At 45.7% G+C, this 24150-nt stretch overlaps 1 protein-coding gene across 4 annotated transcripts in view; it reads left to right on the top strand.

Moving 5' to 3' along the window:
- Positions 1–24150, top strand: part of PIK3CD (phosphatidylinositol-4,5-bisphosphate 3-kinase catalytic subunit delta) — a 73177-nt gene that overhangs the window by 26852 nt on the left and 22175 nt on the right. For 3 of the 4 annotated variants that reach the window (XM_069078794.1, XM_069078791.1, XM_069078793.1), the window contains one exon: positions 15353–15470. The gene's annotated coding sequence lies outside the window, so the exon portion shown is untranslated. Of the gene's footprint in view, positions 1–12275; positions 12421–15352; positions 15471–24150 lie in introns of those variants that run through there. The other variant, XM_069078792.1, reaches the window with a different exon arrangement.

Here is a 24150-nt window from a genome sequence, read left to right as displayed (position 1 = left end):
CCATTTTTCCTCTAATGGCTCAACCCAGCCTTGAACATTGACTTTTGTCCCAAACCATGACAGCTTCACTGGGGACTTAGGATGTTCATAGAAGAGACAGACCAGTCACTAATGCTAAAAAGCAAAGTTGAGTTGGCTTTGACACCCAAAATGAGATACCCAGAGGCATAAGGGATGGGGGATGGGGTGGACAAATAGGGTTTCCATTGGAACTTAGCAGGAGGAAGTCAAAGATCCAAGGCTACCCCTCAGATCTGGCACACCAAGGTGACCCCAGGCTCCCATCCACATGAGGATAATTGATTTCTATTCCTCACATATCAGACCTGTTTAAGGACCCAGGAGGCCAGGGGTTTTATAGGGAAGACTGGAGTCTTAGAAAGGCATGGTTGATTGGTTTCCTGCCTCTGATATCACAGGCAGAGAAGCAAGAGATTAGCTAGGAAACTTGTTTGAATAGAGAATGGGACTGGAAATTTCTAGCAGAAAAGATTTTTATAGGGAATATTCCCATTATGGAGGGATCCAAAGAAATGGAAGGGCTAGGAGTGGGCAGATAGGGAAGGGTGTGAATCTAAAGCTAAATAACCTATCACAAGAAAGGTTAGACTCAGAAAGCCTGAAAAGTTTCCTGGACTAGACCAAATATTTATCTGTTTTTTTAAGCTTTTCTTTCTATAAAGAGTGTTTCATAGTCATATTTACATATGTCCTATATGCATCTCATACATAATTTCCAGGGTGATCCCTCTTTTTTATTTTTCCAAGACATACACAAAGCTTCCTCTTTTCTAGTCCCCAGGATTTTGGACTCTGAGGTTCCATCCAACTCAAAACCTAAATGTCACAGTCCTGCCTTCTCTAATAAGATCCTACAGGAAGATTCTAAAAAAAAAATTTCTCTTCAGTGCCCCCAAGTGTCCATCATAAGGCCCTGCTGATTACTCTTAGGTCCAGCTTTTCTAGGTTGTTTTATTTTTGTTCTCCCATTCAACCATCCATCGCAATTGAGACTTGTCCTGAGCAAGTGTTTGAGATTCTTCCAAAGACAAGCATCTTTAGCATCCCTCTGAGGGATACAAAAGAAGGATAAGGACTGTCTCCCTCTAGTCATACAATCATATTCTAGCTGGAGATTAAAGGCAATTAGAAAAATGAGGTAAGACAGTAGTGTATTAAATGCTTCATCTTGGAGGACAGCTTAAATTTAATTTAATTTAATTAAAATTAAATTTTAAGAAAATCTATTTTTCATGTCCCCCCCCTTTTTCTTTGTTTTTAGCCTATATATATATTTTCTTATTGGTGTTAGAATATTAGAGTAAGGAAAATTCCCTCATCTTAGAGAGTTATCTGGGCATTGAAGGATTAAGTGACTGATGTAGGATCATAAAACCAACATGTGTCAGAGGCAACTCTCAGGTCAGTTCTCTATCACAGTGTGAGGCATCTAGCAAGTGCTTAATAAATGCTTTTATTCCTTTATTTATGCATTCATTTGTTTGATTAATCTACTACCTCCTGGCTGTTTCTCCTTTCACCTATTAAGATAATATTACTGTATTTATCTGCATCTTATCTTTTTTTAAATAGATGGCTATGGTTTTTGAGGCTAAAAGTTAACATAAAGAATATTGTCAATAGCGTTTTCTTCCCTCCCACTATTTTTTTTGTCTTGAAATATCCTCCATACTATCAGTTGTTATTTCTCCTTTGTTCTCAAAGAGACCGATGACATCAGGAAGGTGATAGCAGGACATGCAGTGAATTGGATTTAAGTGAGGCAGGGCTGTACAAAGTCACCTGCCTCACTTTATCCTCTTGGAGTCATCTGGGTCCAGTGGCAAGATACAGATCAGGACAAGTGGAGATGGCCCCGCTCCATACTGTCTACAGAAGTTACAAGCAGCCAAGCTTGGTCCTTGCCAGGGAAAACAAAGGGTTAAGTGAAAGGGCAGTCACCAGCAGTTTACCACTGCCAAACTAGCCCTCTGATAAGAACTCTGTTAATGCATTGAGTCCTTTAAGTTTTTAAAAGTGCTTTCTTTATGACGTGCCTATAAATTGCTCAGGCCCTCTCACAAATTACAAAAGTATAATCCCCCTTGCTCCGCAGTCCTCCTTCCCTCTGAAATTTACCCCCCAATTTATCTTGTCCTTACCTTGTCTGTACATCATTATTGTGAGCTCTTTGAGAGAAGGGACTGTCTGAGGATTTTTGTCTTTTTGTATCCCCAGCTTTTTGCACCGTGCCTGACAGATAGTAGACACTTAATAAATATTATTTGACTGATAGATGAGGCTTGTAGAGTTTAAGTGATTTTCCTATGATCCCACAGGTAGTCAGTGTCCAAGGTAGAATTTATACAATTTTAAGATCAGCTACTCAGTCGTTCTTTATGCCTATATAGGGGCCTTTCTTGGTTCCATCACTCTCCCCCTTCTTCAGAAAGCAGCTTCTCCCTTCTCCCCCAGCTTGAAGCTCTGATGACCCCCCCCCCCAATACCCCTGAAGAACAAATAAACAATAAGGCAGCTAGTCCTTCTCCTCTGGACCAGAAAGTGATGAGATCCCTGGGGCTGAAACTTTAAAGGAAAGGAAATCCAAAATGGAAACACCTCCTTTTAATTACTCATCAACCCTCTTTCCTCACTTTCTATTAGTCACAAATTCGTGAATCCTAGATTAAAACAGTCTTTTACTTAAGGCATAAGGGAATTGTTGCAGGAAGGTGGGGGGGGAAGCTTTGGAGATGTAGATTCTAATTAACTTTGCCACTGATTGCTTTTTAACTATAGATGAGTCACAGTTCTGTGGAAAATGAGGAGTGAGAAATCTCCAAGATTAATGAAAGTTGCTAAGAGGGATAGACCAAGAAGACCCAGATGTTCGTACGATACTGCTTCACTTTTCCCCTGGCCTCGTAGGATAGGAAAAATACACAGGACTAGGGGAGGGGGTTTGGGCATCTCCCCAGCCCCATACCTTGGCTTTGTCTCTCCCTGAGGGTCATAATACACAGTTTCCGGAGGCCTCCTCTTTTGTCCAATGAGGAGGGAAGGAAATTCCTTGTTTCTATGTTTTTCTAGGTTCACCTTCTAAGCTCTTGCCTTTCCTTCTTGTTCCTCTGCAGCTATCTGGACCACACTAGGGATGTTTTTTCCTTGAGATCTGTGCTTTCATCAGTGAGGGAAATTCTTGATATTTAAGAGTGACCTAGGGATGAAGTCATTCAATATTATTAATAATAGCTAGCATCTATAGGAAGCTTGAAGGTTTACAGGGCACTTTAAATGTCACTTCATCTGAGTGAGGTAAATGCCGTTTTAGAGAAAGAACAAAATGAGAGAGGTTATGTGATTGCCCAGGTTCTCAGCTAGTTAAGTGTCCAAGGCTGGATTTGATTCCTGATTGCAAATCCAACATGAATATCACCTCCTGCGCTGACTAGCAAGGCCACCCAACCAATCTCTAATATACCCCCTTCTCTCCTCTGACCACCCATCTCCCCCACAGAGCAGGACCTCACCACCTCACACCTGACCTATTTCATTAGCCTGCCAGGGGGGTCTGCCTGCCTCAAGTCACTGCTGCCCATCCTCTGTTCAATGACCAAAGTGGTCTGATAATGTCACTACACACACACACACACACACACACACACACACACACACACACACCCCTCACTAAACTCCAGTGACTTCCTATTACCTCCAGGATCAAATAGAAAATCCTCTGCTTGGTATTCGATGCCCTTCGTAACCCAACCCCCTCCTACCTGTCCAGTCTTTTCACACCTTACTCCCTAACACATACTCCTCAATTCAGTGACACTGGCCTCTTGGTGGTTCACAAATCAGACCCTCCATCTCTGGACTCTGGTCATTCTTTCTGGCTATCCCCCATGCCTGGAATGTTCTCCCTACTTCTGACCTCCCTGGCTTCCTTTAAGGCCCAGCTAAAATCTCATCTTCCACAGGAAGCCTTCCCAGCCCCTCAATTCCAGAGCCTTCTCTGTTCATGATTTCCTATTTATTCTGTATATAGTTTTGCTTTGTATATATTTGTTTGCATGTTGTCTCCCCCATTAGATTGCAAGTTCCTTGAGGGAGGGGACTGTCTTTTGCCTCCTTTATGTGCACAGCACTTGGCACAGTGCCTGGCACATAGTAGAAGCTTAATAAATGTTTATTTGTTGATTGATTAAGCTAGGGGTGCAGTAGATAGAGCACTGAGCCTGGAGTCAAGAACACCTGAGTTTCAAGAGATTTCCTAGCTCGCCTCTATTTGCCTCAGTTTTCTCTACTGTAAAATGGAGATAATAATAGCACCTACCTCTCAGAGTTGTTGCCAGGACCAAATGAGTTCATATTTGTAAAGTGCTTAGTATAATGCCTGGCATATAGTAGGTCCTATAAATATGCTAGCTATTGTTGTTATTGTTATGCTTATTATTATATGTTCCAGGCATGAAGGAAAGGAAGGAAGAAAGGAAGGAAGGAAGGAAGGAAGGAAGGAAGGAAGGAAGGAAGGAATGTGGACCCAGGAACATCTTAGTTCAAGTCTGGCCTTAGACACTTACTAAGCCATGTGACGTTGGGCAGGTTACTTAACCTCTATCTGCCTCAGTTTTCTCACCTGTGAAATGGAAATAGCACCTACCACCCAAGGTTGATATGAGGATAAAAATGAGGTAATTTTTTTTATGGTGCTTTGCACATTTTTAAAGCAGGAGCAGCTAGCTGGGAAGGTAGATAGGACCCCAACCCTGAAGTCAGGAGGACCTGAGTTCAAATACAGTCTCAGACACTTACTAGCTATGCACCCTAGTAAAGTCACTTAACCAAGATTACCTCCAACAACAAAAGACGTTAAAGCACTATAAAAATTTATTCATATATATGTATGTATGTGGAATATAAATATTATTATTGATATTATTATTAAAATTCCATATTACTTTCCAGAATGGCTGAACCAAATCACAATTCCATTGAATGAATATACCAGTTTTATTAGAGCCCCTGAAATATTTGTCATTTTCATTTTGGGAACAACTTTGACAAATAGCTATGGGGTAGACCTCAAAGTTATTTTGAAAGTTTGAAACTTCAAAGTTTGAATTTCTCTAATTGTTTGTAATTTGGTACATTTTTTTGGTACATTTTTAAATATAGTTGTTGATAACATGAATTTCTTCCTTTGAAAACTTCCTGTTCTTATACTTTGACCATTTATCTAATGGGGAATGGCTCTTGCTCTTCTAAATTTGAAATAGTAACATATATCTTGAAGATGAGACCTTTATCAAAGAAACTTAATGAAAAATATTTCCTCCTGTTGACTATTTCCCTTTTAATATTAACTCATCTTGGTTTCGTTTCTGCAAACAATTCATATTTTTATTTATTTAGAATTGTTTTCTATGATCTTGTCTTCTACAATCTTCTCTAAACCTTGTTTGTCCATGAACTTCTATTCATATGTCAGAAAGGTAATTTTCCTTTACTCCTCTAATTTATTTAATTGAAGATGAGATAACATTTGTAAAGAGTTTTGCAAACCTTATAAAAATTCACAAGTGCTATTGTGATGATATGGTCTTTTATATCTAAGTTGTGAATCTATTTGCCGCTTATCTTGTTGTATGATATGAGTTGTTGGTCTAAACAAGGGGTGGCGAACCTATGGCCTTAAGGTCACATGAGGCCTTCTAAGTCCTTGGGTATGGACTTTTGACTGAGTCCAAGTTTTACAGAGCAAATCCTTTTATTAAGGGGATTTGTTCTGTGAAGTTTGGATTCAGTCAAAGGGTGGTACTTGAGGACCTAGAGGACCACATGTGGCCTTGAGACTGCAGTTCCCCACCCCTGGTCTAAACCCAATTTCCGCCACACTGCTCTCTAATTTTTCCAGCAGTTTTTGTCAGATAATGAGTCTTTTTTAAAATATATAATTAATTTCTTTATTTTTAGTTTTCAACATTCACTTCCATAAGATTTTTAGTTTTAAATTTTCTTCCTCCCCAAGACAGCATGCAATCTGATATAAGCTCTGCTTATACATTTATATTAAACATATTTTCACATCAGTCATGATGTAAAGACGAGTTAGAACTAATGGGAGGAACCATGAGAAAAAAGAAACAAAACAAAACAACAAGAAAAGGAGAGCAAATAGTCTGCTTCCATCTGCATTCAGACTCCAGAGTTCTTTCTCTGGACATGGATAACATTTTCCATTGTGAGCCTTTTGGAGTTGTCCTGGTCCCTGGCATTGCTGAGAAGAGCCAAGTCTATCAGTCAGTCATCACACAATGTGGCTGTTACTGTGTACAGTGTTCTGGTTCTGCTCACTTCACTCGGCATCAGTTCGTATAAGTCTTTCTAGGTTTTTCTGACGTCTGCCTGCTCATTGTTTCTTATAGTATAGCACAATAGTATTCCATTACATTCATATACCACAACTTATTCCACCATTCCCCACTTGATGGACGTCCCTTCAATTTCCGGTTCTTGACCACAACAAAAAGAGCTGCTAGAAATATTTTTGCACATGTGGGTCCTTTTCTCATTTTTATTATCTCTTTGGGATACAACCCTAGAAGTGATATTGCTGGGTCAAAGGGTATGCACAGAGTATAGCCCTTTGTGCGTAGTTCCAAATTGCTCTTCAGAATAGTTGAATCAGTTCACAACTCCACCAACATTGCATTCGTGTTCCAATTTTCCCACATCTTTTCCAACAGTTATCATTTTCCTGTTTTGTCATGTTAGCCAATCTGTTAGGTGTGATGTGGTACCTCAGAGTCATTTTGATTTGCATTTCTCTAATCAACAGTGATTTAGAGCATTTTTTCCTGTAAGTATAGATAGATTTAATTTTTTCCTCTGAAAACTATCTATTCATATCCTTTGACCATTTATCAATTGGGGAATGACTTGTATTCTTGTAAATTTGACTCAGTTCTCTATATATTTTAGAAATGAGGCCTTTATGAGAGACATTGACTATAAAAATTATTTCCCAGCTTCCTGTTTCCCTTCTAATCTTGGTTGCATTGGCTTGGTTTGTGCAAAACTTTTCAATTTAATGGAATCAGAATCATCCAGTTTGCATTTCATACTATTCTCTATCTCTTATTATTCATAAATTCTTCCCCTCTCCATAGATCTGACAGATAAACCATTCCTTGCTCTCCTAGTTTGCTTATAGTATCAGTCTTCAAATATTGAGTCTTTACCCCAATAGTTGTGATCTTCGGGTTTATCAAACATTGTGTTATCATGTATTTTGTATACCTAATTTAGAGGCAGTCACATGGTGTAGTGCTTAGAATTGGACCTGGAGTCAAGAAGACCTGAGTTCAAATCCTGCCTTAGATATTTACTAGCTGTCTGATCTTTATCAAGTGACTTTAACCTCTGCCTCAGTTTCCTCGACTGAGAAAAATTGGGATGTTAATAACAGTTACCTCACAGCATTGTGGTGAAGATCAAAGGATATAATACTTGTAAAATGCCTGCATACAGTGGGCACTTAATGCTTGTTTCCTTCCTTCTTATTCTATTGATCAGCCTCTCCATTTTTTAACCAGTTCCAAATAATTTTATTTATTCCTGCTTTGTTGTATTGTTTAATATCTGATACTAATAGGCCCCCTTCCCATTTTTTATTATTATCTTTGAGATTCTTGAAATTTATTTCTTTCATATGCCTTTCATCAATGTTTTTTCCAGTTTTGTAATACAAAGCAGTTTGGTAACAAAAAGCTTGGTAGTTTGCTCAGTATGAATGAGTAATGAAAAAGTAAGTTAATAGAAGTAATATTTTTATTATATTCATTATAATGTTTAAAATACACAAACAAAATGGCTTGGAAGCTGCAGTCTCTTTATAAATTGTGAACCCCTTCCATTGGTCAATAAGGGAATACCTGATTGGCTAAGCAAACAAGCTTTAACTAAGTTAGCTGGAGGGATTTACAGTTCCACAGGTAAAAGGCGAAATCAGAGATTTAAAGCCAAGTCCCTAAGAGGGAATTGCCATGGGAGGGAGGAGAGAAAATACTTGAGGGGATTCGGATACAACAATCTTGGGTCTACTTGGTAGCACCCTAAGAAGGAAAAGCTAACTGCCCTCAGGGGACCCAATCTGCTAATGAAGCTGGGAGCTGGGGAATTGACCCCTGCAGTGGTGCCACTCCATGGGTGCATGGTCCATAATACATTTGGAGCCTTTCATATCTGCAAGATGAAAGAGATGATCCCTCCAGAACTCCCATCCTTAGATTCCCTGATTTGCAAGGATCCACCAGAGAAAAATTAGCATTTTTTTCTTTGATTTCAAACCAGAAGGCCTTAATCTCTTGTGTTACTGATTTCTAGGGCAGTCTGGTAAAGGGCCCTTCTCTGAATCAGGTTCTTAAATGCATGACATAAAGTATATAGGATTACAAAACAAACCAATTAGATTGAAATGCACTTACCAAATTATCTTTTTTTTTTAAGTTCACAGAACCCAGGTCAAGAACTACTATAAGGAGATTAAATGACATGGGAGGGAGAGGGTGGTGGTGAGATTCCAGAGTGGCTTGTTCCAATGAAATGTAGAATACATTTGCCCTCTAGTGAGGGTTTTTTAAGGACAAGGAGAGATGATCATGTTTGCAGGCAGCAAAGAAATCAGTAGACAGGGAGTATGAATATGAGAGTGAGGATCCTTAAGGGGCCAATGTGTGGAAGATGGGAGGAATGGCATCAAGGGTGCAAAAGAGCCACCTCTTCCTGTGAGATCAGAAGTGGTAATGGGTCAGTCGGTCAGTCAATACGCATTTAGTAAGCTGTTTACCGTGTGCCAGACACTGGGCTAAGGTGATGGGAGATGTTTGGCTGATGTGAGATGAGGAGAGAGGGGAGAAGCTCTAGGTCAGGGGTGGGGGCCACACGCTCTAGGTGAATAGTCCCTGTTTGGAGCGGATTTGGAATCGCCTATATTGCAGTACTAGGTGGTAACGATGCTGACTCGTTTTTCCTTAAGAAATCTACTTGGTGGCCTGGCATCTTGGGAACAACATGCTTGGTCAGTTTGGGAAGGTCCTTTCATCCAGGACCTGTTTGGAGGAGCTCTGCCTAAATGAGATACTGTTCTCTGCCTACCCCCACCCCCGTCTTGTCATCAACGAAAGCGAACCTTTCAATCTACAAAGAACAGAAAAAGAGGAATGTATATGAAACTGTGAATTTCTATCACATATATAGCTCCAATCTTGTCATTTCCTAGAAGTGTGGGCGGAGAGAGCTGTTCTTTCCCCCTCAGCTCTCTGGGTCTTTCCTTCCACAAATTTCACACTCTGCATTTGATGGTTTCCTGGGTGCGTGCCTTTCTCCCTTCTCCATCTCCCTCCCTTTCTCTGTTTCTCTCTGGTCTCTGGGTCCTTCCTTTCCAAGGTTTCAGCCTCTGTGTGGTTTCCTGGAGGTTATCATCGGAAATCCCCCGGTCTTTGGGAGGTATAACCTCTCTGCTGTCCCTGGCTGGGCCCCACCAGTGACTTAGCCAGGGGATCTCAGGTCCATCCCCTACTCTGGGGGGGGGGGGGGGTGTATGAGGAGGGTTAGGCGAGGCTGCTGCTGCTGCTGCCGCTGCCACCGCTGCCGCCGCCGCCCATGCAGCTAACTCCTGGCAAAGCCTTTGTTACCTCCCAAGTTGGCCCAGGGAGCAGAGAAAGACCAGAGAAGGAAGAGTGTGCTCATGTTAGGCTGGGGAGATCTCGTACCCTCGGTCCTCAAGAAAACGCTCAGCTGTCAAGGCTCTAGCTGACTTGAAAAAAAGAAGGCAATGGATACTGGCTGCAGCTAGAGATGACAGGGAGTGGGGATGAGGGGCTCTTGGACTGTGGTTCCACCCACTCTTACTTCCTTCTCTGGGGAGTGTCTGCAAAGTCTACACTGGCAAAAGACAAAAAAACGGGGGGAAAAAAACCGCCTTTCCAGGAGAAGCTTGGACTGCTGTCTGCGTTTGTGTATAAGGCGCGCCCGGGGAGCTTAGAAAACCCCTCCAAGGAGAGAAACGATCCGTAATGTCCACAGCCTAGGGGGTTAGCAACTAGGTTAGGGACTATGGCTTTCACTGGACTTTGCATTCCTGGGGGGGGGGGGGAGGGGGGAAGGGAGTAGGAATCCCCAACAGGCTTCTTAGAGAGGACGGTGGAGGGGGCTATGTTCAACCTGTGATCCCCTTGCGCTTCGGAAAATGGAAATGCTATTTTATAGGTTAAGAGAAAGAAAACGTTGTCTGCCAAATGAGGGGTTTGGGCCCATGACCTCCGAGATTCCTCCCAGCTCTAAACGTAGGGTCCTGCGAGCCTCTGGTCTTAGTGTTGGAATGGGGCAGACCCCCGGGAATTCTCCGGGGCTCCAGCTGAGGCTGGCTGCTTTGTAGCAGACCCAGGCAAGGAGGAGCATGGGAGATGGATTTGATTTTGTACGTGGCCTGATCCAGCCTCTAGTAACCTGGTCTTAGATACCTTCCTCATTTTACAGATAAGGTAACTGAGGCCACTCAGAATTGAAGTGTCCGAGCCAAAGTCACCCAGAGGGATGGGACAGGTTGGATTTGGACCCTGGTTCAGACTCCATTCTTCCATCCATTCGTTGATTGGTTCATCAAGCATTTATTAATTGAACCTCTAAACCGGGAGTAAAGGACTCCCCAGTAAGGGGCGGGGGATAGATTTTGAACTGGGGGAGCTTTGTATCTGAATGAAACTTGAGGACCCTTTCTATGCATTGTATGCTTCTGCCATATTTGAATTGGCACCAGAACTCTCTGTCTCTGGCAGTATGGGATTTGGAGACTGAGGACCTGACCTGGACTCTTACCTACCGGTAGGAGACCTTGGCAAGTCACTTTCCTTCTCTGAGACTCAGTTTCCTCACCTGTAAAATAAGGGTGTGTGACCAACTAGATCAATTTCATTCAACAAGCATTTATTAAGTGTTTATTCCCAGGCTCTGAGAACTTGAGTTGTTGGGGTTTTTTTTAAACATAACTAATTAATTTATTTTTAGTTTTCAACATTCACTTCCACAAGATTTTGAGTTTTAAATTTTCTCCTCCCCAAGATGGCATGCAATCTGACATAGGCTCTACTTATACATTAATATTAAACATATTTTCACATTAGTCATGATGTAGAGAGGAATTAGAACTAATGGGAAGAAACATAAGGAAGAAGAAACAAAACAAAGTATGTTTTGTTTTGTTTTGAATCCAGCCTATGATTTCATTAGCCTAGATAGCTGTGAGTGAGGAGCCTCTCTAAGGCAGGTGGGCAGTTAGGTGGGACTGAGAAATTCATTGATTTATCCAGGGTCACAGAGGCAGGAAGTGGCTTGACCTTGAACCCAAGTCACTGAGGTTCCTGGGGAATGCTAGATTTAAAGCTGGAAGGGATTTCTGAGACCACTGAGTCCACCTCCACCTCTCATTTTACAGATGAGGAAACTGAGGGCTAGTGAAGTTAAGTGACTAGCCTAGAGGGTCCCACAGCCACTTTGGAGGGAGGATTTGAACCCTTTCCTGACCAGTTCTGCTTTCAAGGAGTTAGATTTCCATTAGTTGGCTTATAAATTTGTGGTCTGTAGGATCCAAGGGCCCAGAGTTAGGAAGACTCATCTTCCTGAGTTTAAATCCAACCTGAGACACTTGCTAGCTGTGTGACCCTAGGCGAGTCACTTCCCCCTGTTTGCCTCAGTTTCCTTATCTGTAAAATGAGCTGGAGAATTTAATGGCAAACCACTGCAGATTCTTTGCTAAGAAAACCCCAAATGGAGTCACAGAGAGCCAGACATGACTGAAACGACTCAACAGCGACGAGCCGCTCCTAGATGCGAGTCAATCAATCAATCAATCAATCAATCAGCATTTGGGGAGCCGGGGGGGGGGGGGGGAAGAGGCGGAGCCAGCGCCTGTGCTCCAGGACCTCTTCCTCTCCCGCCCCCTACCCGACACCAGCGAAGCCCCTCTCCCCCTCCCCGGCCCCGCCCCTTCCCAGCTCCGCGCGAGCGCGGACCTGAGAATTGTAGACGGTGCCTGGCGGGCCGCCGCCGGCTCCCGGGGCCCCTCCTCTCTGCCGGGCCGGGGCGGAGCCGCCTGAGCTCGTGCGCGCGCGCTCCCGCCACTCCGCGGCCCCGCAGCCCCTACAGTCCCGCCGCCGGCGCGCTCCCGCCCGCCCCGCGACCCCGCGGCCCCGCGGCCCGCCCGCCCCTCGGCCGGGTTCATGCCGGGAGGCCCGAGCCGGAGCCGCCGCCGGGAGGAGGAGGAGGAGGAGGAGGAGGAGGAGGAGGGAGAGGACGAGGACGAGGAAGGCGAGGGCGGGCGCGGCCAGGGGCTCCTGGGCAGCCCCTCCGGCCCCGCAGGTCAGTCCGCCGCCGCCCGCGGCCACAGAGGGTCCTCCCCCCGGCCCTACCCGTTAGCGGGGTCCCCATCCCCAGCTTCACTGGAAGAGCCTCCATTCTGGGGGTCCCCATCCCCAGCTCTGATCCAGGCTTCACTGGAAGAGCCTCCATTCGGGGGGTCCCCATGCCCAGCTCTGATCCAGGCTTCACTGGAAGAGCCTCCATTCGGGGGGTCCCCATCCCCAGCTCTGATCCAGGCTTCACTGGAAGAGCCTCCATTCCGGGGTCCCCTCTCTGAGCCCCTGCCCTCCTCCTATTCCCGAGGTCTTTTCTTTTGAGGTTGCCCTGCCCCTCCCTGTCCTTATTACCGGCGGTCCCCTGCTCTCCATCTGTGCTCCTGGGGGTCCCCGCACCCGACCCGACCACAAGGGTCCCCTCCTAGCCCTGCTCTGGGGGAATCCTGTGCCCTTCCCTGTCCCTGTTACCTGGGGTTCCCTTCTAGCTACGCCTTGCCCCCCACGACCCCCTCCCATTGCCCTTCCCCATAGCAGCTCCCTGGAATCCCCGAGCCCCTCCCTGCCGCTATTACTGGAGTCCAGCATTTCTCCAGGGGGGTCCCTGGCCCCTTCCCTCGTCCTTTCCTGGTTTCATTACCGGACTCTCATTGCCCTCCCTGGGCTTCTGGACCCTTCCCAGGCCGCTTTCAGCCGTCATTGTCAGCTGCCTCCTCCTGTCTGTTTGTCTGTCTGTATGTCCGTCCGGGGCCAAGCTGCTGCCCAGCCCCTTGGCGATGGGGACTCTGGGGAGTGGGGCAGCCTATCTGGGGCCTCCAGGCTCACACCAGCCTCATAACCAGAACCTCCTTGTGGGGTTCTGGGGGCATGGGGTCTCCCCGCTCCCCGCCCCCCCCCCCCCAGGGGCTGGGCTTGGGTGTCCAAGGCAATTCGGTGCTTAAACGCTATTCCTGGTCCCTCCAGATGGAGGGTCTTAGGTACTCTCCCTTTGTCCATCCCGGTTTGTGGGGGTGGGGAATGGGCCAGGAGAAAGTGGCAATGGGGCCACTGATTAAGGCAGTGAAAGTCAGAGGATGTTAGGAAGCAGGCAGGAAGTAGGGAGAGGTAGGCCTGGTCCTAAGGATGAAAAGAGATGCATCCTTTGGCGGGGGATAGGGGAATCCAGGAAGGAGACCAGTGTTTCTGGTTGTCGTTTTTTATAATGACCTGCCCGTACTTGGCTAGGGCAACCTGACGGGCTAGGTGGGGCTCATTCGTCTAGAGTGTTTGCATCTTTTGTCAAGTGGTTCTGAATCTGTGGCTGTCCAACGCTGGCCTTAGTAGAATGAGGAAAAGGTACCAGCTCCACGGATGTCAGAGGACTGCCTTGTTCATGAGAGATTGTTGACTTGCTCTGGCTCAGCTTCCCTCTCTTCTCTCTCTGAAGGGCACAAGAAGAGAGCATTCAGTGCTCTGTCCAAACAAAATGCTGCCCTTGAAACCAGCCATCTCGGGGATTTCTGGCCAGCTGTGGTTCCCAGTGTAGGAGGGACTTTCCTCATCACCTATCTCTGAGATGCTTCTGAGCCCCCGTGGCTGCCCCGCTGGCAGTGTATTGTCTCTGTTTCTTATTTCCAAATCTGAATGGCATAGAAGGGTAGATTCCCTTCCCCGGGGCCTTTCCTTTCCCTCCACTGTTGTTACCTTTTGGGGTTTGTCTTTTGGCTCGATTTTGCTTTGTTTTTAGGAGCGCTTTCCCTGTTACTGTGACTCATTTTAAGTCATATTTGCGTGAGATTCTCTTAACTCCCATCTATTGACCCATATCCTCTATGGGCTAGATTCTGATTTCAGGGCTGGTGTTTCTGATGTTTTTAATTTCTCTCGTGGTGGCACTGCACATCTGAGTCACAAACCAGGCCACCTCCCCTCCCCCCATCCAAAGTGATGGGCTACCCCTGTGGATGCCACTTTGGTGACTACAGCAAGTGTAGATGTAATGCTTTGGAACCCAGATGGAGCCAATGAGCCTAGGAGAAAAGTCTTGGAAATTGGGGTGGGGGGTGGGGGTGGACACACACTAGAACTTCACTCTCTGAGGAAAATTTTAGTTGGTTTCTCAGCAAGTGGGTTTCTAATATAAGAGCTCTTTCCGCCCTTGGAGCTTGGCGTAGAGGCTTGACAACTAGCCTGCTTCTCATTGCTCCATTTCTTGACCCTCTGAAAGGTTTTGTTGTCAAACATCATACATAGGGGCCTCTGCCTCTTTGATAATTCCCTATCTTCCCTGAACATCCCTAAAAAAATCCAGTCATGGTCTAAGACATGCCCCCTGGTTCCTGACGCGGATCATTTGACCCTCCTGCCTAGCCTCCATATTTGCCTGCCTCACCAGGCTGTAAGAGACAGTGGTTCCCCTGAGACATTAAGTTATTTTGCAGGTGGGTCCTACCAGAGCCCATTTGTTGTTTTCGGGTGAGTACGAGAAACACCAGAGACACAGCTCCCACCACACACAAAGGTTTGCATTTTTTCTCTAGTTGAGCGGTTATTAATTTTCCTTTGTGATGTGTGTCTGGGCCTTGAGGAGAGATCAGTTTAAATTCTGCTTGGGGAATAGTCATTCCAAATTCAAGAAGATGCTTGTTCTGGTGACTCCACTGAGAGACCTGGAGTCCCAGCCCAGAGAGAGCCTCGGTTGGCATGGCTAGCACCACAAACCCCCCTCTCGGAAGGTTCTGAGTCACCATTCCATCCCTAGTCCTGGCACTGGGAAGGCTCCTGGATTTTGTTTCTGTCGCACAAAGGGAGCTGGGGTGGGGAGTGGTGCAGATGGTTGGTGAGGCCCTATTAGGCAGAATCCGATGGCTGGGAGAGGGAGGGCAGGGAGGAGAGAGTCCTCTGGGAGAGAGGACAAAGGTTCACGAGACCCTCTTGTTGTCTTTCTTGTTTTGTTACAGACAAATTGGGAGACTGAGTGAGGGGAGGACGGGATGAAGCTCACCACTTCTAAAGTGCCCTTTATCTGTCCATCACACGGGTCCCTGCTGCCAGTCTTTCTCACAACAAGCCGGAGAGGTAGGTCGGAAGTGGGAGGGGGAGAGAGGGAAGGAAGGAGCACAAGATTTGAGTGGAATCTGTCAATATTGAAGCAGAAGTCAGAGAGCTTTTCTACAGGTCATGAATGCCCACAGGGGAAGACTGACCCATATTGGTGCCAGGAAATGGAACAGAATAAATGGGAAATAAGCTGGTGGCAGAAGCGTCTAACTCACCAAACAGATCTGAAGAGATTTCTGGGGGCTAATCATGGGAATGAACCCATGCCTTGAGCCTGGCATGTCATGGGGGCTCCATCAGTCAGTCCCCTGAGGTAGATCCTGTTTCCAGAGAAAGCAGGGAGACTTTGGAGGGAGGAACCAAGAGGCTGCATTAGTCTCTTTGATATAATGAAGGGTGGGCCTTCTGGAGAACCCAGGGAGGTCAGATGGAGTCCCTCAAATATAGATCTTAGATGAAAGGGACATTCATTGCTCTCTGTTGCTGGATGGGAGAGGATGCTTCCCATCGACAGGATAGAGACATGGCTGGGAAGGAGAGAGAGTGAAAAGAGATGGTTGAAAGTTTGAGTCTCTACTCAGAGTGAGCAGAATATTCTTGTGATCTAACCAGAGACATATAGGCCCAGATGCTGTGTGTGTGTGTGTGAGAGAGAGAGAGAGAGAGAGAGAGAGAGAGTGTATGTGTGAGTGTGTATGTCTGTGTGTGAATGTGTGTGTGTCTGTGTGTGAGTGTGTGTCTGTGTGTGAGTGTGAGTGTGTGTGTGTGTGTGTGTGTGTGCATTTTGGGACCTGAGAAGTCATCATCTCACAGATGAGGAAACTAAGTCATGCTTGATTGATGTCAGGGAGGTGGAATTCACAGCAGAACATTTCTGTTTATGCTGTCATGCTTTAAGGAGGTCAGCTATCAGCATTCCTCTAAAATCCTTATTGACAGTAGAAATAGACCCCAGAGTGGCCTGAGAATGGCTTTCCCTTCCAACCCGCTCCTTTTGGCTGGTAGGGGGGCTTTATTCCACAATGCCTCCCTTCCCTAAGGTTCTTCCCCAGCAAGACCAACGGTTTCTAGACATGTGGGCCATAGAATACAAACAGTTAAAAAAAAACCAAACCTCTGGGTAGGAAGAGAATCACATGTCCTGAAGCTTTAGCTGGATTTTTAGGAGCGAGGCCTCAGTCTGGCATTGTGAATGCCAGCTACACATTCATCATCCCCATCATTGCGATAACTGCAATAGTTGATATTTGTCCAGGCCTTTAAGGCATGTGAAGAATCACTGCCGACATTTGTGTTGTCCTCACAAGAGCCCTGTGAGGTAGGTATGTATGTACGTAGGTGTCCTGGGTCTCCTTTCACAGATGAAGAAACTGAGTCTTGGAGATGAAATGCCTTGTCCTTGCTGAGCTTGGGGTTTGTCAGGTGGGGGTCATGGTGATCCTGGGGAGGGTGCTTCTGTGACAGAGGAAAAGGCAAAGTATCCTTCAGAAAAATGAAACTTTGAATTTCTCTGACTTCCGGTCTCTTCTGTCAGGGTGGTTCAGAGGAAGGGGAAAAACTGCAGTGATTGGGCAGCAGGTTCAAAGTAAGGAAGAATGAGTTTGAATCTGGACTCAGATGCATATTTACCTGTATGATCCTGGGCAAGTCACTTCCCCTCTGCCTGCCTATTTCCTCATCTGTAAAATGGAGCTATAATAGCATTCCCTCCCTGGGTTGACATGAGAGTCAGATGAGCTCATCGGTGCTTCAGGTGCTTTGCAAATCTTAAAATGCTGTAGGAATGTTAGTTATTGGTAAATGATATATACATGACACATGGGGGGGGCAGAGCATGTGTTTACTTGTCCAGGGTATGAGCTATTAATAAGCTATTAGAAATTAAGATAAAACAAAGATTTTTTGATTCACTCACATAGAGTTGCATGGATGGATGGATGCATGTTTGTATGTGTGTGAGTGTTTGCCTGTATATATTCATGATAAGAAGAGACAGGGGTAGGTAGCTAACTGTGGGGCCAAGAATATCTGGGTTCAAATCTTGCCTTCAACACATGCTGGTTGTGTGACCCGGGGCAAGTCACTGGACCTCTGGCTGCTTTAAAAATACTCTAAGCCCAAAAGGTATAGAGACAGTTCCACCCTGTATTGGTGGCAGGAGTTTCCTCATCCATCTCTCTCTCACACACACACACACACATTATATATATATATGTGTGTATATATATAATGTGTGTGTGTGTGTGTATAGAGAGAGACAGAGACAGAGAAACAGAGAGGTGGGGAAAGAGAGAAAAAGAGATGGAGAGAAAGAAAGGGGAAAGAGAGACAGAAAGAAGTCAAGGGGACAGCTGAGGCTTAGGACCAAATTCTCTTTGTAGACTTGGGCCACTGCACTTAAGTTTCTGAATGAAAGAAGGCAGGCTCTTGTAAGCCAAGAAGGATTTTCCCATGAGGCTTTTTCATTTGTTTGTGTTAGGTCTGCAAGGTCTGTAGGCCCAGTCAGGTGCCGGGTGTGAATCTTCCTTTCAGCCCGATCCCAGCAGAGACCTTTCTGATGCTATGTTGTCTTGGCCGGTAAACAGAAGGCCTCATCCTGTGACTTGGTTTGTGGTTGGCCGGCCTACCTCCCACTCAGGCAGTTGGCTCGTTGGCCACAGGGAAGGATTGAATCCTGGGGTGGGGGTAGGGATTGGACAGGGAAGGAGAGTGTTCACATGGATTTTTTTCCAGTGACATGTGTTGTTTGGAAGGTAGTTGACTCATCCTTGCTGAGAGCCCACAGAAGGGTTTTAAAAAGTCTTTCTTGAGCTCCCATTTCCCTTATTTTTTGATTGTCCTGGTTTTTTGCTATTTTGTTTGAATTTTTTTTAATGTATATTCTCCACTTCTCCCCTCTAGCCCAGACTCTTGCCTTACATATTAAATAATGACTCAGCTCCATCCCCCCCCACAGGTCACCTTTGCTCTTGCCATGGCCTTGGTGGCATTTCAATCAGCATAGCAAGTCTTATTCCTTAGAGCTCAGGGATCCAGTGCCAGGCCTCATCTTCATTTACCTTTGTGCTTCCTGGTTTTTAGAGATGTTTTTTTCTCTCATCCTCCCCTCTTCTTCTTCTTCTCCCGAACAAGTCTTCCCTAGCTGTTCCTTCAAACAAAGTTAGCTAGTGACCAGGTTCCATCTCCTAAGCGTGGCTTTATCAAGATCTGACATTTTGAACTGAAAAGTCCCAGGGGCCACCTGGGCTGGAGGCTGACTGTTAAAGCCCAATGTAGCAAACTCTCCAATAAAAATCTCCCTTATACACCATGTGTTGGCTTCACCCATTGAAGGTCATTTCTTAGAAAACCTCATATCTCCCTCCTCCAAAGTGCTGACCATCAGTCAGAAAACCAGCAGGGCTGAAAGCACCTTTGCTGTAGGGCAGGGCCTGCGATGTGCCTGGGTTGCCTGAGGCTCAGCCTTCTCTGCCTAGGTCTTCACCTCTGGGCAGGCCTGCTGGGGTGTTGGGCTGTCCGTCTAGGAACAGTCACAGGCTCACTCTTTATGCAGATTTTTTCCTGCTTTTGTCATCGTGGAGAAAGGAAATACTCTTTTCTATCCTCTATTGAAATAGGCCTTGAAGACTAGAGGTTGAGTCTGAGTCTTTCTAACTAACAGAGGAAGAAGGATCTTTGATCTGTGGGTGTTTTTCTTGGGAGAGAGCTCCAAACTGAGCTGGTGGTCCGGGGCACTAGAGCTTTTTTACTGGCAGCGAGCACACAAGACCAGTTTCTGGTTGGCCCAATTTAAGTAGACCTTATGATGCAGAGCCCTTGCACAAAGCACCATTAAGCTCAGCCTTGATGCCCCATGGCATGGGTGGTCATGGTGCAATGAGCAGGAGGAAGAGTGTGGATTTCACTGACTGGGGAGGGTAGTGAAGAAAGAACTCACTTAGAGGTGATTTTCAAGGCTAATGTCTGAAAATAAACCTCAAGGCAAGGGAGCTGATGAGGACCTCAGTTGGTATAAAATAATGTGAAAAAGCAGCCTGCAGGGATGTCTTGCTTTTGTCCTGTGTCGGACACTGGACAGATGGCTGGGCTTTTTCTCTTTGTCCTTGCTCAGGCTGGCCATGAGCCATTCACCTCGCTATGGGGCCTTTCTTGCAAAGCATAAAAGGATTTATTAGAGTCCTGGCTTTGTGGTCAATGTTTTCTACTCATGTTATTATATAGTCACTCCTTTGGGACCGCTAGAGGGCGCCACATCGCACTGAGCACTGGGCCTGGAGTCAGAAAGACCGGAATTCGAATCCAGCCTCAGACAATTAGTCACTGGGCGACTCTAGGCAAATCATTGAACCTCTCTGGGCCTTCAGTTTCCTCATCTGTAAAACAGGGACAATAATAGCTCCTACCTGCCAGGGTAGTGGTGAGGAACAAGTGAATTAATGTTGACTTATTTTGCAAATCTTAAAGCTCTATAAATGCTAGCTGTGATTTAGTTTCCTACCTTGGGGACGGATGGATTGTAAGCTATTGGCTAAAAAGAGACTGTGCCCTACGGCGGTCCAGAGCCAGAAGCCTGTCTCTTACATTCCTTATCTTTGTGACCTTTCACCTCCCTGGGCCTCAGTTTCCTCATCTGTAAAATGAGAAGGTTGGACTCAGTGGCCTGGCTCTTGTTCTACAATGCTGCGATACTTTTGGCTCTGGAGTCCAGGAGGCAGCATTGCTACATTGGCTCTGGAGTCCAGAGAGCCTGGGCTCCAGTCTTATCACTGAGATTTCTTGCCTAGGTGCCCTTGGACAAGCCACCTAACCTCCCTGGCCCTCCATTCTCTCAGCTCCAAAATGAGGGCATTGGCCCAGATGACTGTTGACACTCTTCTAGCTCTGCTCCCGTGATAGTGGGTAGAGAGATGTGCTGGTGCTTTCTAGTGGATCAGAAACATAAATGGCCGTGTCTGGGCCACTTGTGCCCCCTAGTGCGGCCCAGTTAAAATCCCCTCCATCTTCCCCCATGGATACGGGGCCAAGCTTTGTGCATAAACAGTTCTCAGAAGAATTGCAAACCACTGACAAGCAGAGGGAAGGAAAGACTGCTGAGAATCACAGATAATAAGCGATATTCAAATCAAAATAACTTTGAAGTTTCACTTCCCCCTAGAAAATGAACAAAGATGACAAGGGATGAAAATGCTAGGGAGGAATCTGTGGGGCAGCAGGCACCCTACTCCACTGACGGGGCAATTTTTGTTATTGTTCTTCAGTCATGCCTGACCCTTTGTCACTCCCTTTGGGGTTTTCTTGACAAAAATACTGGAGTAATTTGCTATTTCCTTCTCCATCTCTCTTTTTTTTTTTTAACAGACGAAAAAACTGAAGCAAACAGGGTTAAGTGACTCGTCCAGGGTGACAAGGCTAGTGAGTGTTCAAGGCTAAATCTGAACTCAAGGATATAAGTCTTCCTGACTCTGGGCCTGGCACTCATCTATCCTACCACCTAGCTGTCCTAAACAACAAAAACAAAATGACCAAGAGGTCAAAAATAGAAAGAAGAGTCCTATATACAAAGTCCCAAAATGAGTCAGAGCAGACTTTCTTGTGAGAGTAAAGATGGGAAACCAAATAGGAACCAATGTCTTGAGGAACAGCTAAATAAATTGTGGCATGCTAATAGAATTGAACAGGGGTGGGGAACAAAGCTTCAGCCTCGAGGCCACATGTGGCCCTCTAGGGCCTCAAGTGTGACCCTCTCCCTGAATCCAAACTTCAAGATTTTTTTATTCAATTCAAAGGGTTGCACTCCAGGACCTAGAGGGTCACATGCGGCCTCAAGGCCTCAGGTTCCCCACCCCTGGAATAGAATATTACTATACCATGAGAAATGGCAAATATGGAAAATTCCAAGAAGCATGAGAAGACATATAAACAGATGAAGAGTGAAGTAAGTAGAACCAGGAAGATAATAAGAATGTAGCAGCAGCAGCTGGTATTTATATAACGCTGTAAGATTTGCAAAGTACTTTACAAATATCTCCTTACAACAGTCCTTGGACAGGAGGAAACTGAATGCCAAGAGAGATTAGGGTCATATAGTAAGGGTTGGAAGTGGGTTTTGAACTCAGGTCTTCCTGACTAACTCTTAAGTGCATCTCTACACTTCGCAGGGTCCATAACAATGTAACTAAACAAACAAACAACAATGCAATGAAACAATACCCTGGGGAACTATCGTGACCATCTTGGCCTAAGTGAAGAAAAAGTATGTTTCTCTTGCCTTCATTACAGAGGTAGGAGACTACAGGTGCAGAATGTTGCATATACTGTTAGACGTAGTTAATGTGTTGCTTGGTTTTCCTGAACTACCTTTAAAAATCTTTGTTAGAAGAACTGACTTTCAGGGTGGGGAGCCGGGGGGAGAGATATTCAGAAATGAATTATTGTAAAAAGAAAAGGCATCAATAAAAATAATTTTTGAATAGGGACCTGTGATTTTATTGGTGTGGGCTTCTCCAAGGACCAGTTCAGGTGAGCCTCTTTTCTTCAGCTTACAACCTTAGAGAGCTACCTAGAGCGCTGAAAAGTTATGTGACTCACCCAAGGTCACAGAGCCAGTGTGTTTGAGAGACAGGACTTGAACCAAGGTCTTTCTCCATTCCAGGCCAGCTTTCTATCCCCCTGGCCCCAATAGAAACACAACAAAGTATAAAATACCTTTTACAGAAATAAAGGAAAGCTTAACTTTTAAAAATAATCTCCATCTAAAACAGTTGAGTATAATTTGCCTTTCCCCTAAACACTCAGGTCCATGAGTGGCTCTCCCTCCTTGAATTACTGCCTGGGATGGCCTTTGGTGTATTATCTTCTCTCCAGCCTACGGTGACTCATTCGTTCCTTTAGGAGATGATTCCATAGGGCATGTGACTGTGTCCCCAGGAAGTATCTTTCTATATTGACTCTAGTGTGCAGCTGTTTGTGGTCAGAATAGCAGCACTGCTCATGAAGAAAACTGGACAGATGCAGAGCTTCTGACCACAGACCCCTTTACTTATCCCCCCTGCAGTGGGCTCAGAGCCCTCAAAAAATGGAGAGTCACCCAAGAAGGGAGTGAGTGACGTTTTTCTGTGGCCTATGGGATGAGCAGGAAGCTGCCAGTTCCTCACACTCCGGAGGCTGGGGAGGATGCATGGATGTGCCTTCAGCCTGATCGTAAAGGGCTTGTTCACAGAGGAGCAGTTCTGGGTGCCTCCCCCTTCTAGGTCATAAGCCATCAAATTTCCTAGCCCTGATTGATCATGGCGAAGGGGGTGGGGGTGGGGAGGAAGAGCCATGCCGAGCACTTCATGCTAGTTCATTCCAGATATCCCCCTCCCCCCTCAGCCCACAGCCCTCAGGTCTCACACAGGCATTACTTACATGTAGCCCCCGGGGAACTGGGGGACAAGAGGTCATGGTGACCTGGGATCTGCTGGTAGGGGGAGGAAGGATACCTGTCCATGTGGGGGCCCCTAAATAAGCCAGTGGGGGAGTGGAACTCTTCCCTGATTCAGGAGTTCTGCCTTTCCTCTGGTACCTCTTTTGTGGGGGTGGGGGTGGGGTGAGGATACCAGTGACTTTGGAAGGGCAGTGAAACCTTGAGAGATGATCCAGGGATGGCCTGAGGGATTGTCACTGGGCTTTGTTCTTGGCCTTGCTCGGGTCAACATTTATTGGTGACTTGGAGAAAGGCCTGCTGATCAAATCTGCAGGTGATGGGGTATGGGCTAGGGGATATAAGGAGGATGGTTAATACATTAGATGACAAAAAAAGTCACAAAAGAACTGGGATAGCAGACCCAACTAAACACATATTTATCGTCTAATAATAATAATAATAGATCACATTTATATATCTTTCTAAGGTTTGTAAAGCATGTTACCTTCATTAACGCATTTGATCCCCCCAACAACCCTGTAAGGTATGTGTGTTCTTATCCCCATTTTATAGATGAGGGAGGAACTGAGGCCAGCAGAGGTTAAGTGACTTGTCCAGGATCACGCAGCTTGTAAAGTGTCTAAGGTCGGCTTCGAACTCAGGTCTTGCTGACTCTAGGTCCAGCCCTCTGTTCTCTGTGCCACCTTGCTATCTGCTATGTGCAAGGTATTATGTTACAACGAGGACATTATTAAATGAGGATGTTGATTCTTCATTTGGGTTCAGTAATAACCACAGCTGATGTTTCTGTTGTACTTGAAGCCTTGCAAAGTGTCTTTATGAAGATGCCCCTTTCAGATAGGTGAGATCAGTCAGTGACCATCACTGGGCAGATAGGGAACCCAATAGAAGTGGCCTGTCCATGATCATCCAGCTGGTGAACATCAGTGCTGGACAGTAAGCCCAGGGCTCTTAGAACCAGCTGCACAAACACCAGGTGAGGGAGCAGGCCTTCAGAAGAAGACCCTGGGATTGTATGTGAGCCTCGGCTGTGAAGGGAATGCCAAGAAGACCCATGTGATCATCATAGGTGCATCAGCCGGTGTCCAGGCCATGGAGGCGATCACCCCCAAGAAATGAGATGGTGAGCCTGGAGAAAAGAATACATCAGCACACAATTCATTTGGCCTTTAAATATCAAAGGCCTGTTACAATCCTGGTCTTGATATGAGGAGGAACTCTCTGAAAGCTGCCTGAGAAATGTTTGGCCTTTTTTGGGGGAATGCAGTGAGC

This window comes from Petaurus breviceps, unplaced genomic scaffold (assembly GCF_028583685.1).
Source record: "Petaurus breviceps papuanus isolate PSGF00001 unplaced genomic scaffold, PetGlider_PUasm1.0 91041, whole genome shotgun sequence".
Lineage (NCBI taxonomy): Eukaryota > Metazoa > Chordata > Mammalia > Diprotodontia > Petauridae > Petaurus > Petaurus breviceps.
The sequence above is the reverse complement of the archived record's forward strand: the minus strand, read 5'-3'. Positions and strand labels throughout refer to the sequence as shown.